The following is a 16,337-nucleotide window of genomic DNA, read 5'->3' as shown; positions in this document are numbered from 1 at the left end:
TTAAACGTTCCAAAAAAGAGTTTAGGAAATACAGTTCAATGCTGTATTTCCTAAACTCAAACAATATCCAAAATAATAATAAAACACAAATTGATTTTTTCATAATTTGTTTGCCAGGATATGATGAGTATGTGAATTTGGCAGTTGTTCTGAGCTTGTTGATTTTCACCAACTCTTAAATTGCTTCTAGATTGAAAGTACAGTAATTTACACTTATCTCGACATTTAGCTAATTGGATGGACCTGTAATGCGACATATTTAGTTGGACATTTTTGTAAACATAGAGTTCGGGGTCCAACTTATGACTCCTCATTGAAAGCCGACACTGTACCACTGTCATCGCAAATGTTCAATTACAGGTTAAAATTACCTCCAATCCGATACTGAGTGGTGGTAATGCGACGTGCCATTGAATGTAATTTACTGTAAAATATGTCACAAGCTGGATGGGAAGAAATTTTCCAACTGTGAAAGCTGTGGCGAGTGGCAAATGCAATCGCTAAACAGAAAGGTTTAGCCGAACAAGATGGGGATATCGAGTGAATGTATTTTTTTGCCATCGCTCCCTTTTAACGCTCATTCGTTCGTCTCGTTGGACTCGCCCCTCTGGCTGAGTCTGCCGATTTGTCTCTATCCTGTGAGTGTGTACCGCTAGAGTATAAAACACGCGGACCCCAAAAAAATATCTTATTTTCTTTCAAACCGTAAACCCGTGTGGTTGTACGGCATCGGCATCGTGGACGTAACAAAGGAGGACAAGTTAAGGGAAAGGCAAAGTCTCACTCGAACCGTGCAGGTCTCCAGTTCCCTGTTGATCGCATTCACTGATTGCTCCGCAAGGGTAACTAGGCCGAACGGATTGGTGCCGGAGCACCAGTATACCTAACAGCGATTATAGAGTTTCGGCCGTCAGAGTGCTCGAGTTGGCTTGCAAAGCTGCTCACGACAATCAGAAAACCCGCATCAAGAACAGAGCAGCTTCGGTTCGGCGCTCATCAAGGCAACAATTAGTTTCAGTGAGTGGCAAAGTGTTTCTCCGGCATGTCGCATTAAATGTAATTTACTGAACAACATGTCACAAGCTGGATGGGAAGAAATTTTCCAACTGTGAAAGCTGTGGCGAGTGGCAAACGCAATAGCTAAACAGGAAGGTTTAACCGAACAAGATGGGAATATCGAGTGATAACAAAAACACAACACCAAAGGTTCTTTTCTGTTCGGTTATACTCGCAGAGAAATAATAACACCGGAATTATTGATATTGAACAAATAAAAGAAAAAACGATTTATTAAACGCGTGTATACTTTCAAGAGCAGAAAACGGTTATGGCTAGTAATGAAAAAAAAAGAAATTGCACGAGTGCGGCACATTGACAGCACGTAACTAAACTGCACTGCTGAGTTTGGCCGATTGGGCAGTTCGGCAATTGTTGTCATCCCAATACTCCTCCTCAACGATTGCTAACAACAAGTCCCATCGCTGAAGCAAATCTCTGTAGCTTGATCCTGCCCAACGGTTTGGTAAGTATGTCTGCTACCATCTCCTGAGTCGCACAGTACACCAGCTTGAGAATCTTCTTATCGCAAAGTTCCTTAACGAAGCACTCCCTTGTCTCGATGTGCTTCGATCGACGACTTATTCTTTCGGATCCGACGAATTTAATGCAACTCTGGTTGTCTTCCATTATTTCAATAGGTTCTATCACTGTTTCGCCAAAATCCTCCATCAGTCTACGGATCCATATTGCCTCCTGCCCTGTTTCACTTAGAGCGATATACTCGGACTCCATCGATGACAAAGTCACGCAATTCTGCAGACGGCTCGCCCAAGATATTGCAGCACCAGCAAACAGGAACACAACGCCAGTGGTGGACTTCCGTGTTCTGGAATCACCGGCCCAGTCTGCGTCGCAGTACCCCATCAAATATCCATTCGAATCACTGTAGTGCAGACGATACTGTTTCGTTCCTTTCAAATAACGGACTACACGCTTGGCAGCCACCCAATCTGCTTCCTGTGGTGCACTAAAACTTCTTCCCAAAATAGAAACACTGACTGCAATGTCCGGCCTTGCACAAACAGCAATATACAATAGTGCTCCAACTAGGCTTCTATATCTGGTTGAATCCTCCAGAAGCGGACTTGCATCATCAGCCTTTGTGAATCCTTCCTCCATTGGAGTCTTTGCAATTTTTGCGTCACGAAGTCCAAATCGCTCAACCACCTGATTGATATAGCCTTCAAGTGAGATGCCGTACGTCCCATTACATCTGATAACTTCTAGACCCAGAAAGTAGTTCAGATCACCGAGATCAGTCATCTCGAACTCCTGTCTCAGTGATTTATAGATTTCCTCTATTTCAGCATCGCTTTCACTGCCAACCAGAATGTCGTCAACGTAAACAAGTAAGTAGATGCGCTTTTCGTTAACGATCTTGGTGTAGAAGCATGGATCAGCCGTACCTTGCTCAAAGCCCAATCCGAGGAGAACAGAGTGAAGCCGATGGTTCCAATATCGAGCAGACTGCTTCAATCCGTAGATGCTCCTCCTCAAGCGACACACTAACGCTTCCTTCCCTTTGACCTCGAACCCAGGTGGCTGTTTCATGTAAAGTTCCTCTTCAAGCTCACCATACAGATAGGCCGTCTTTACGTCAAAATGTTTGAGTGTTAGATTTCGCTTACTTACAATGGCCAGTAGAGTCCTCAATGTAGTTTGCTTTGTCACAGGGGCAAATACCTCGTCGAAATCCTGTCCAAACTTCTGACAGAAACCCTGAGCCACTAACCGCGCTTTATACTTCACTATTTCACCAACTGCGTTCCGTTTCAGTTTGAATACCCACCGACATCCGACAGGTTTTCGACCTTCAGGTAATTTTACAAGGTCCCACGTTCCATTCACAGTATGCGATTCGATTTCATCCTCCATAGCACTTTTCCACTCAGTACGCTGCTTGCAAGTGATCGCTTCCTTGAAATTACTTGGTTCCTTCAGGTTCGACGCAAGATCAGCGACCACAAGGACTTCTTCAATCAACCTTTTCGGTGGAACCCCTTTGCCCGATCTCATTGAACGCCTCGCTAACTCATCCAGGGGAAAACCAGAAAATGATGTTTCCCCCTCAGACGCATTCTCGTACAACGTAGTGTTCAAGTCCGAATCCGCTACTACTTCTTCATCCTCGGTTTCTGATGCTGACTCAGTTCCAGTGTCCGTACCTCCTAAGATCGAGCTTGGATATTGCCTGCCAGTCGACCCTAGAGATACTAACACCATCTTATCTGTCTTGTCTTCTGCAGACGTTTCCTTCCCGAGCGACGGCTTCAGGATCAAAGGTTCCTCTGCTAGGTGTTCTTCAATGGGCGATGAGTCACACAAGCCACCAGACTCTAAAAATTTGACGTCTCTGCTAATCACAATCCAGTCGTTCTTCGTATCCAGGAAACGGTAAGCTTTTCGCCCTTCCGCATATCCAACAAAAATCATCTTTGTTGCCTTCTTGTCTAACTTTCGTCGCTTCTCCTTGGGCACGTGTACATAAGCCTCCGATCCGAATATTCGCAAATGAGCGTAAGATGGCTTTGTTCCATACCAAAGTTCGTACGGCGTCTTCTCGATAGTTGACGTTGGCAAACGATTCTGCAGATAATTTGCAGTACAAATTGCTTCACCCCAGTATTTGATGTCGAGACCAGACTCTATTAACAAGCACCTCACCATCTCTACCTCATATCGGTTCTTACGTTCTGCCTTTCCATTTTGTTGTGGCGAATAGGGTGCCGTCTGCTGTAGGATAATACCGTTATCCACCAGGTAGTTCCTCAAAACCGATCCAGAATATTCTCCGCCTCCGTCTGTCCGAATGACTTTCGGAGCACACCTGAACTGGTTCTTCACCATCGCACAATACTCTCTGATCTTCTGTTCAGCGTCCGACTTAGCTTTCAACAAGTAAACAACCGTATAACGACTATAATCGTCCATCATCGTCATGAAGTACCTGAATCCACTAGGTGTTGGCTTTTCCATAGGACCCCCTATATCTGAATGCACCAAGTCACCCACAGCTTCAGACTTGCTGCTTGATGCTTTAGGAAACGGTAACCGACTCATCTTGCCTTCGCAACACACGGCACAAACGGACTGAATTTCGCATTTGTTCATTTTTAGCCCGAAGCCCAATCCCTCCTGCACTATTTTCGCTATTGCTTCAGGATCACGATGTCCGAATCGTCGATGCCACAGCTGCTCACACAGGTCCGAATGTTTTTCTTGGGTCATAAGCGCTTGCTGCGGTAATTGCTTCAAGCAGTACAAACCACCACTCCTCTCGCCTACCAGAACGGCTTCCTGGCCTTTCAAGATCTTGCACCCTACTCGATCGAATAAAACATCGTACCCTAGGTCGCAAATCTTACTCACCGAGAGCAAATTTCCTGACAACGAAGGAACATGGTACACATGGTTCAAGGTGACATTCATCCGAACTCCATTGCCTGTTACCGAGACCACCTTTGCGGTTCCGGCACCGCTCGACATGATTTTGTTTCCATCGGCCAGACAGATTGTTGGTTGCTGTGATGAGTTCACGTTTTCCAGCAGCTTCTTGTTGTTGGTCATGTGAGAAGTAGCACCGGAGTCCAAGTACCACCGGTTCTCGCTAGAATTCGTCACAGCCATCAGACACATCTCTATCCCATCCGACACTTCAGTAGCCAAATTCGCCTCCAGCTTCTTTGCTTGCCTTCCCTTGGTCAGCTTCGGACAATCTCGTCGAAAATGTCCTTCTTCTTGGCAGTAAAAGCACGCTCCTTTCTTCTTCTTTTCGATCGTTTTTGAATTCACTGTTTTCATTACCTTCTCGCTGCCATGTACATCACCGCCGTTGCATTCCAACCGACGACGCCACTCGTCCCGCAGCTTGCTCTTCACGAAATCCACCGTTAGCTCGTTTTCCGGCCTGTTTTCAATCACATTGATCAAGCTGCCATACGATGGCGGGAGACTCGACAAAATCAGCGCCATAAAAACTCGATCCTTCAGACCCTCTCCAATCACCTCCAAACGATTTTCCAGATCCGTCATCTCGTTCAGGTGCGCGAGGAGATCACCGTCTTCCGATAACCGTAAGGAACACAGCTTTCGTAAGATATGAAGCGTCGATGATAGAGAAGTTGCCTCGTGAATCTGCTTTAACGAGTCCCACATCTCCTTTGCTGTCTGCTTCCGGATAATATGCACCAGCTGATTGTCTTCCACCGCCAATCCAATCATAGCGCGAGCCTTTCCGTCTTTCACGAGCCACTCCGCCGTGACCGCTTCCGGCTTTGGATCCAAAACAAACATCGACAATTCCTCCTTCACAAGCAAAAGTTCCATCTTGAACTTCCAGATCGAATAATTATGGTCGTTCAGCTTCTCCAAAGAAATTTTTGCATCCGCCATTTTATTTTTATGTTCCACTCGCGTTGCAAATTTACTGTTAAAAAAAAAAAACGAAAAATTACACTTCACAGTTCGATTTGTCCACAAATGTCCACAAATTCCGTGTTACGCTGGGCCCATAACCTGTTCGGTTATACTCGCAGAGTAAACAGTAAACTAATCCATTTTTCAGGTAGATAGGTAGGTATTCAAAAAAAAATAGGTAGGTAGGTAGAAGAAAATAAAACAATATATTTAAAATATATATTTAACAAAAGCTGTCCCCTTTGTATAGTCCTACGTCACTCCGGTTATGTCCCCGACATTACCCATCCGTCTTTTTATTGTGGGGGAAATCATCCAAGGGAGAAAGAGAGATGTCCCGCATATGGAAAGAAATGTCTATCTTGTGGAAAAATAAACCACTTCAAGAGAATGTGTAGATTGAAGCAAAAGAAGAAAACACCCTCTGGAAAACACGTTCGGCAACTGCAAGACAACGTATCGAGCTCGGCGGATTCGGATGATGAAGAACAATGCGAATTCGTCGATATTGCGAAAGTAGATAAGAATGGCTGCAAGGATTCGGACAAAATAATGGTAAAATTGAAAATACTAGGCAAAGAACGTCGATTAAGAATATTGAACATCCAAGTGGATACTGGAGCTAGGGTGAATGTGCTGAGCTGCCAAGATTTCAATCGTCTCGAAACTGGAAGTCATCTGTATGATACGAATATGAAACTGCGATGCTATTCGGGAAATATAATAATTCCGAAGGGTAAAGTGGATCTCGACGTGCAACTGAAGGACCGGATCATAAGACTGCCATTCATAGTGGTGAAAGAGAAGCGACCCCCACTGTTGTCATCGAAAGCTGCAATCGATCTAGGAATCATCAAGATCCAGGACATCTACAATGTCAGCACTCTGAAAATAGAATGTGAACACATATTAAGTAAGTACGCGGATATTTTTGAGGGCGAAGGATTGTTGCAAGGAACGTTTAAAATTGAAATCGATCCTTCCGTTGCAGCAGTGCAGCAGAAACCGCGTCGGATTCCATTGGCCTACTTGCCGGAGCTGAAAATGAAAATTGAAGAACTGGAACGAAAAAAGATCATTGAACCAGTAAACAGACACATGGAGTGGATAAGCAATTTGGTGTTGGTGAAAAGAGGAAATAAGCTTCGACTGTGTCTGGATCCTTCAGAACTAAATCAAGCGATTAGACGCGCAAATCATCAGATTCCGACAGTGGAGGAAATGCTGCCTGATTTTGCGAAGGCTAAAGTTTTCTCGGTGTTAGATGCCGAGAATGGATTTTGGCAGTTGAGATTAGACGAAAAGAGCGCGGATCTGACAGCATTTTGGACACCAATGGGAGTATACAGATGGAAAAGAATGCCATTCGGTGTATCATGTGCGCCGGAAATATACCAGAAGGCACAGCAGCAGCTGATATCGGGACTCAAAGGTGTCAGGTGTCTTGCGGATGACGTTGTCGTGTATGGATGTGGCGATACTGTTGAACAAGCCATGTTAGACCATAATCGAAATCTAGAAGCAACATTTAAGCGATTTAGAGAACGAGGATTGAAAATAAATCGTGCTAAAGTGAAGATAGCCCTGTCGTCCGTACCGTTTTTTGGTCACATTCTGACGGATAACGGAGTGAAACCAGACCCTGCGAAGATTTCAGCTGTGCTGAATATAGCAACTCCAAAGAATAAGAAGGAGTTAATGGCGTTCCTGGGCTTAAGCACGTATTTGGGAAAGTTTCTACCGAGGTTAGCTGACATCAGTGCTCCTTTGCGCAAATTAACTAAAAACAACAGTGAATTCGTATGGCAGGAAGAAGCAGATAAAGCTTTTCAGATGATTAAATGCTTAGCAACACAGGTGCCGGTGCTACGATATTATGATGTCACTGAGAGCTTGACTATACAATGTGACGCAAGCATGTATGGTGTGGGCTGTGTCCTGTTACAAGAAGGACAACCTATCGCATATGCGTCGCGAACATTAACGAAGACAGAGAGCAAATACGCACCAATAGAACGGGAATGTTTGGCGATAGTATTCGCGTGTAAACGATTTGACCAGTATGTAACGGGACGTCAAGTACTAATAGAATCCGATCATAAGCCACTAGAAGACATATTTAGGAAACCAATCACAGAGGCCCCGCTGAGATTACAACGCATGAGGATGACACTTCAACGCTACGATATCACGGTGAAATACAAGAAAGGTGTGGAGATGCATATTGCTGACCTATTGTCAAGAACGGCTACAGATTTGACGTCCAACGAATCAAGAGTTGAAATTTTTGGGATGGAAAAAGTAAATGCGGCATTTGCGGAAGTAGCACATGTCAATATCGTCGAATATATAAACGTATCAGATGAACGGTTCAGGCTTATTGCCGAAGCTACGAAAACGGATCAGACACTTGCCAAACTTTTACACATCCTGATGAATGGATGGCCCGATAGGAAGGAGGAATTGGACGATGATTTACTGATGTTCGGATGGATTAAGAAAAACGTCCAGATAGCAGCTAACTCGCAGCTTCAAAGCTGTAATGTATTCGTTTAAATTCATGGTTCACAATATACAAAGTTTTCACTTACATTTTCGTTTTGTTCTTCGTTTTATCCGAACACTTCTTTTATAAATCCTCTTGATTAGTGACTACTAAATGACCGTACTATTAGTTATAAGTCTAGCTAAGTTTATAAATTCATTTACCTTTAAGTTCACTATTGATTATAGAAATAGGTTAAGATTTGTTGTAGGAATGTAAATGTAAATAGCTGTAAGAATAAGTTGTAAGTATAGTTGTAGAAATAGTATATATTATAGAAGTAAGTTTTACTAACCGTAGGATATATTGGTGTGTTGCAAAAGTTTTGGAAAGGATGGATCAATACTTATGCACTGCTTTCGGGGCCACATGTATATATTAAACAGTGGTCGGTAAATGGCTGAATACAGCGAACATATAACTCATTATGATGATCCATTTATGATGGTAGCCTATGATTCAGCAACTCCTATCTCTACCTCCCCGTGGTACCGACTGGGATACGAGCAACCTTCGGAAAGATCGAGTAACCAACCTCGGTGGGACCTTAGGTCGTATGCAGACAGAGAAGGGGGCACTCGGGCCCCAAAGCTTAAGGTGTGTATACGATCCGTGCCGATAGCTGAATGGTGGAAGGGGCGATACAAATATGAAGCCGCGAACGGACCCTGTGGGGTACCGGGGCAAACCTCACAGTAATGTTGCCCTTGCTGTGGTATGGCAGGGTAGTCCACAGTCGACCATATATTTTCCCTAGCGACTCGTGGGAACCACATGAAAAGCAAAACCAACCCAATGCGAAGATCGAAGCGTATTCATCACCCTAAGAAGTGTCCTTGTTGTGTTAACTCAGTGGCATCGTCGTCCTCATCGTCGTCCTCATCGTCATCATCGTCCTCATCATCATCGTCCTCGTCCTCGTCCTCGTCCTCGTCCTCGTCCTCGTCCTCGTCCTCGTCCTCATCGCTATTCCCTTCTCCGGTTATAGATATAAATCCGGATGAAGAATCGAAGAGCGAGCAGCAGTGGTCTGACCACCCATTAGCACCGTCATCGCCATCCGAAATGACACAAGACCCACTGTACGAAGAATCGAAGAGCGAGCAGCAATGGTCTGACCACCCCTTAGCATCGCCATCGTCATCCGAAATGACACAAGACCCACTACACGTGGAATCGAATAGTGAGCAGCAATGGTCTGACCACCCCTTAGCAACGCCACCCTTATCAGTATCATGGGAACCACTAGCATCGTCATCCAGAGTGATGCAACTACCCCAGTCCCCTTCTGTAGACATAGAGTCGTTTGATACACAGCAGACGATCCAATTAGACTCTCTGAAAGAACTCAGAGTTGTCCTAGAGCCGATAGATGCTAGTCAATATGATATACAAACCATAAGACTATCTAGAACTGAAACAAGAATGTTCATCTTGCACCACTACGACATGGGTGATTCAGTGTCGGACACCCTCTTGGCATTGAATTCCACATATGGACAAACTGTTACTCGTAGAACGGTTACGATGTGGTACAAAAGGTTCGATACCGACAGGAACTGCGCGGATCGTCCACGCAAAGGCCGTCCGAAGGCAATCGATAACACAGCAACACTGCTTGCTGATGTGAAACAAAACAGCCAGCAATCTACGAGGTCTATGGCCCAGAAATACAACTGTTCGGCAGCGACTGTTATGCGAACGTTGCATAAACTAAACTATGTGCCAAAAAGAATGGGATACCACCCACACAAGCTAGACCCAGTCAACCTTGCAAAGCGGGTGAAACTAGCCCAACGACTACTCAGACAAAGTGAACGAGACCAGGGTATGCTCGATAATTTGGTCACTTGTGATGAATCTAAGATACCCATGTTTGCGCCTCACAGAGGCATACATTGGATCGTAAAAGGCGCCATGCCGAAGACAATCGCCAAAGACAGGATGAATCGCAAGTGGAACATGCTCTGTGTGTTTTGGGATCGACGAGGCATTATACACTGGGAATTGCTAGACAAGGGTGTATCTGTTAACCGTAAACGATATCAGAAGCAGCTGGAAAAGGTGGCTGGTATACTGGGAGTGAGTAAACATAGGCCGGTACCCCTACTACACGATAACGCTCCGTGCCATAGGGCACATGAAACGATAGATAAGGCGAGGAGCCTGGGATTTAACATATTGAACCATCCTCCTTACTCACCAGACATCAGTCCATCGGACTACCATTTATTCAGGTCATTGAGTAATAAGCTTAGGAATAAACTCTTCAGGACTAAGGACGAGATGAGCGCATTCCTAAAAGAGTTCTTCGATAGCAAGCCTCCTACGTTCTATGCCAGAGGCATAGATTCCCTACCTGCGAGGTGGAAGCGGGTCATAAAATACGGTGGTAAATACTGCTTCTAGGTCAGTGTTATGTCATGTATGTTATGTGTTGTGTATCGTCCAATAAAAAAGAGAGAAGCCCCCCTAAATGTGTGGGGCTTCTCTCTTTTTTATTAAATTCCCCTGCGCCTTAATCTATGCAACACGCATTACATCTGGTTCTACGGCTAAGTCCCAGAAACGAGGTCATAAGTCGAAAAAATTCTAAGTCCGAACAATATTCTAAGTCCAAGAAATATGTTCCCGGATCACCCCCCATCGGAATCCGACCCACACCCGGCACTGGTACTGATTACGGTGTCCCAAGTTGCCCCGATCGAACGAGGTGTCTCTGCTAGCGGTATAAGCTGTGCACCATGTCCTGGAATGCAAAGTAGCATGTTTTGGCAAAGTCCCCCCCCCCCCCAGCACAGCACAGCACAACAGTTTGTTCAATTTCTCACTGCGCGACCCAGCACGCAGTACGTGTAACAATGCCCCATCAGCATCGGCGCGGCACAGTAGCTTGTGCAGTATTGCCCTTGCGATGCGCTATGTGATGGGCGGGTGCGTCGTGTCCCGTAAGAGAGAAGTCCCACCGTGGTAGCTTAGTGCTGCCCGCGCTGGCTGCTTCTCTCTTTTTTCATTAAATCGCATTGCGCCTGGTAGTATGCAATCGTGCGTGTGTGTGAAATCATCCCATGGCCGGGAATAACAACTGTCAAGTGTTGTCCCCCAGCACAACACAGCACACAACAGTCTGCGCGAGCCAACGCCCGCAGTACGCAGCATCGGCGATAAGTACGATAATGCTATAACACCAAGTGCGTGTGTGAAGCCATTCCCCTCGCTGGATATTACTTTACTTTTTTTTTATTTCATCCTGCGCCTGGTAGTATGCAACCGCGTATGTGTGTGAAACCATTCCATGTCCTGGAATGACAAGTCTCAAGTGCACAACACCCGCACACCAGCACCCGCAGTACGCAATGTGTAAAACACTGCCCCGCCGACAATAACACTAAGTCCCAGAAAGCGTCCAAGTCCCCCCAGCATACAGCACACAACAGCGCTGCGCGAGCCAACCCCCGCAGTACGCAATGTGTAAAACACTGCCCCGCCGACAATAACACTAAGTCCCAGAAAGCGTCCAAGTCCCCCCAGCATACAGCACACAACAGCGCTGCGCGAGCCAACCCCCGCAGTACGCAATGTGTAAAACACTGCCCCGCCGACAATAACACTAAGTCCCAGAAAGCGTCCAAGTCCCCCCAGCATACAGCACACAACAGCGCTGCGCGAGCCAACCCCCGCAGTACGCAATGTGTAAAACACTGCCCCGCCGACAATAACACTAAGTCCCAGAAAGCGTCCAAGTCCCCCCAGCATACAGCACACAACAGCGCTGCGCGAGCCAACCCCCGCAGTACGCAATGTGTAAAACACTGCCCCGCCGACAATAACACTAAGTCCCAGAAAGCGTCCAAGTCCCCCCAGCATACAGCACACAACAGCGCTGCGCGAGCCAACCCCCGCAGTACGCAATGTGTAAAACACTGCCCCGCCGACAATAACACTAAGTCCCAGAAAGCGTCCAAGTCCCCCCAGCATACAGCACACAACAGCGCTGCGCGAGCCAACCCCCGCAGTACGCAATGTGTAAAACACTGCCCCGCCGACAATAACACTAAGTCCCAGAAAGCGTCCAAGTCCCCCCAGCATACAGCACACAACAGCGCTGCGCGAGCCAACCCCCGCAGTACGCAATGTGTAAAACACTGCCCCGCCGACAATAACACTAAGTCCCAGAAAGCGTCCAAGTCCCCCCAGCATACAGCACACAACAGCGCTGCGCGAGCCAACCCCCGCAGTACGCAATGTGTAAAACACTGCCCCGCCGACAATAACACTAAGTCCCAGAAAGCGTCCAAGTCCCCCCAGCATACAGCACACAACAGCGCTGCGCGAGCCAACCCCCGCAGTACGCAATGTGTAAAACACTGCCCCGCCGACAATAACACTAAGTCCCAGAAAGCGTCCAAGTCCCCCCAGCATACAGCACACAACAGCGCTGCGCGAGCCAACCCCCGCAGTACGCAATGTGTAAAACACTGCCCCGCCGACAATAACACTAAGTCCCAGAAAGCGTCCAAGTCCCCCCAGCATACAGCACACAACAGCGCTGCGCGAGCCAACCCCCGCAGTACGCAATGTGTAAAACACTGCCCCGCCGACAATAACACTAAGTCCCAGAAAGCGTCCACGTCCCGGAATGCAAAGTGTCAAGTGTTGGAAAAGTCCCCCGCACAGCGCACACAACACAACAGCGCAACAGTTTGTTTAATTTGTCACTGCGCAAGCCAGCACTCGCAGTACGCAGTATGTGCATCGGTCCGGCACTGGTATTAAGTCCAATTCGATAACATAATAACACCAAGGCAACATCGAGGGTAAGAATGCGCGTGTCAAGTGTGATGAAAAGTCTCCCCCACACAGCGCACACAACACAACAGCGCAACAGTTTGTTTAATTTCTCACTGCGCGAGCCAGCACTCGCAGTACGCAGTGTGTGCATCGGCCCGGCACTGGTATTAAGTCCAATTCGATAATACAATAACACCAAGCCAACATCAAGCACAGCACAGCACAACAGTTTGTTTTATTTCTCACCCGCAGTATTACATCGACAACGGCGCGTACATGACTATTGAAAAAAAAAACAACACATTCACACATTGGTCACACATCATCATCTTTACCTACGGGAAAACTGAAACTGTTGGAAAAAAGTTCAACTATTGAAAAAATGTCAACTATTGAAACAAGTAACCAACTATTGAAACAACCAACACCTTAGGCACGGCCCAAGTACAAGTACGAGTTCAATAGTAGGGTTACCCCCCATCGGAATATGACCGACACCCGGCACTGGTACCGATTGCGGTGCGTGAACATTTCCCGACCCAGCATGGTGTCTCGGCTAGCGGTACAAGTCTATCCAAGGCACTCCTATAACGATGCCCCCAGTGTGGTATATACCCATACCGAGGCAACGTTGGTATGACCATGTTTACACTATTGTGGGGAAAGTTGGTGAGTGAAAAGTTTGAGGCATAACTTGCGAAGCTTGTATGGATGTTCGGTAGTACGATGCCGTACGGGTGGGGTCAAGTTACTGTCGGTAGGGTCGAACGTCTATCGAATCCAGTGAGTCTGGTCGGCACCAGGGAGGGTAAACCTTTTGAGCTTGTATCGAATCCAGTGAGTCTGGTCGGCACCCGGGAGGGTAAACCTTTTGAGCTTGTATCGAATCCAGTGAGTCTGGTCGGCACCCGGGAGGGTAAACCTTTTGAGCTTGTATCGAATTCAGTGAGTTTCGTGTGTCGAACCCCTACCCTCACTACGTGGTGAGACGTACGTACTCCAGTGTGTGGTGTCGTGTCGTGCGTTGAACGTCGAAGGGGCATAAGGCGATTGTGGCTTTCTCGTGTGCCATGCGAACCCTGTGCAGTACGGTGTGTCGAACATTGAAATACCTCCCATGTAAGACGCATCGCATCAGTGCAGCTAGTAGCACCACACGGGTAGTTACCGCTCTCTCGCTCCGAGTTTTTTTTCTCCATTGTTATGCCTCCTCAGCGTATGCTGTAGGTATGCAGTAGGGGAAAAAAAGCGTGCGCTCGCTCGCTCGTCTGTGTGTGTTGGGTCGTTTACATCAATGTGGTGCAGCTACCTCGTGATAAGCGAGCGTGGACATGTGAACAATACCCCCTCTCACGCTTTTATGCGTGCTAGTAATTGTGTATGGGAATCTTTTGGCTAGTGTATGGCTATCGTGTATGCGAACGAGGAACGAATTTACCGAGGATGAACGTTGTGGTGATGTTGTGCGAAGTTAATATACACCCCTATCGAATTGTTTGCGGGCCGGCGTGCCGCGCATCCATCAGTAGATAGTGATAGTGAATTCTGGTTGATCCTACCAGTAATATACGCTTGTCTCAAAGGTTAAGCCATGCATGTCTAAGTACGAACAGATTTAATGTGAAACCGCATAAGGCTCAGTATAACAGCTATAATTTACAAGATCATACAACTAGTTACTTGGATAACTGTGGAAAATCTAGAGCTAATACATGCAAAATGCAGGGACCTCGCGGAACCTGTGCAATTATTAGGCAAACCAATCGTCCCCCTTCACAGGGCCGTGACGCTTGAGTTGAAATCTGGATAATTCCGCTGATCGTACGGTCTCGCACCGACGACGGATCTTTCAAATATCTGCCCTATCAACTATTGATGGTAGTATAGAGGACTACCATGGTTGCAACGGGTAACGGGGAATCAGGGTTCGATTCCGGAGAGGGAGCCTGAGAAATGGCTACCACATCCAAGGAAGGCAGCAGGCGCGTAAATTACCCAATCCCGGCACGGGGAGGTAGTGACGAGAAATAACAATGTGAGACTCTTGAATGATGTCTCATAATTGGAATGAGTTGAGCATAAATCCTTCAACAAGGATCCAGTGGAGGGCAAGTCTGGTGCCAGCAGCCGCGGTAATTCCAGCTCCACTAGCGTATATTAAAATTGTTGCGGTTAAAACGTTCGAAGTTCATTCTTGTCCAGCACGGGTGCTACTCCTAATGTTGGCAGTAGGTCACTGGTATTGCTGCGACTATAAGACTGGGTGCACATACACGGTGGCACTTTGTGCCCTTTATCGGGTGCGGTGTTTCCACCTGCCCAGCTGCGATTACCTTGAACAAATTAGAGTGCTCTAAGCAGGCCACACAACGGCCGAGAATAATCTTGCATGGAATAATGGAATATGACCTCGGTCCTAATGGCTGGTAAAGCCAGGGTACAGCGCAATCCAGTGCCAATTATTGGCCCTTCAGCTTCCGCCCTGGAACTCCTATCCTTACCTCCCCGAGGTACCGGCTGGGGTATGAGCAACCTTAGGAAAGATCGGGTAACCAACCCCGGTGGGACCTTTGGTCGTACGCAGACAAGGAAGGGGGAAAACGGGCCCCAAAAGTTAAGGTGTGATGCGACCCGTGCCGAGAGCTGAGTGGTGGAAGGGGCGATATAAATGAGAAGCCGTTAACGGAGCCTGTGGGGCACCGGGGCGCACCCCACAGTATGCAGCCCTTACCGTGTTACAGCAGGGCACTGACGCGGAGGACCCCACCTTTCCCTAGCGACTCGTGGGAATCACATGGAGAATAATAAACAAAACCAACCAAAACAAAAAACTGTATCGACGATGAGCGGAGTAGGAGGTAAAACTTACCTCAGCCTTACGGCAGAAAAAACCGATGGAAAGATAACAAGAAACCCCTTCTTGATATCAAAAACGCTATCCAAACTAACGAAAGACATCATAGAAATAAAGTACATAAAAAGAGACACAAGCTTTCTGATTGTTCTAGAGAACAACAGAAACGCGGAAAAGCTACTAATGCTTAAAAGCTTAGTAAACGGAGAAAAGATAAAAGTAGAATACCACAAGAACCTGAACATTTCAAAATGTGTGGTCTACAGCGAAGAAATGATGGAAATGGAAACGAAAGAGATACAAGTTGAGCTAGCAGACCAAGGTGTGCTAAACGTACACAGAATCACTAGGAAAAACGAAAAGAGAGAAACGGTTAACACGCCTCTTCTTATCATTACGATCAATAGATCAGAGCCTCCGGAACATCTGAAATGTGGTCTACTAAGACTTAAAACTAGACACTATTTCCCGAAACCAATGCAATGCTTTAAATGCTACAAATATGGGCATACACAGAAGAATTGCCAAAGAGAAGAAGCAAGGTGCAAAAAATGCTCGAAAGACCATATCAACGCATCTTGTGAAGAACCACCATATTGCATCAATTGCAAAGGGAATCATGGGCCTGGCGACAGAAACTGCCCATTTTACAAACGAGAGAACGATATACTA

The sequence above is a fragment of the Toxorhynchites rutilus genome, chromosome 2 (genome assembly GCF_029784135.1).
Source record: "Toxorhynchites rutilus septentrionalis strain SRP chromosome 2, ASM2978413v1, whole genome shotgun sequence".
Classification (NCBI taxonomy): Eukaryota; Metazoa; Arthropoda; class Insecta; order Diptera; family Culicidae; genus Toxorhynchites; species Toxorhynchites rutilus.
The sequence above is the reverse complement of the archived record's forward strand: the minus strand, read 5'-3'. Positions refer to the sequence as shown.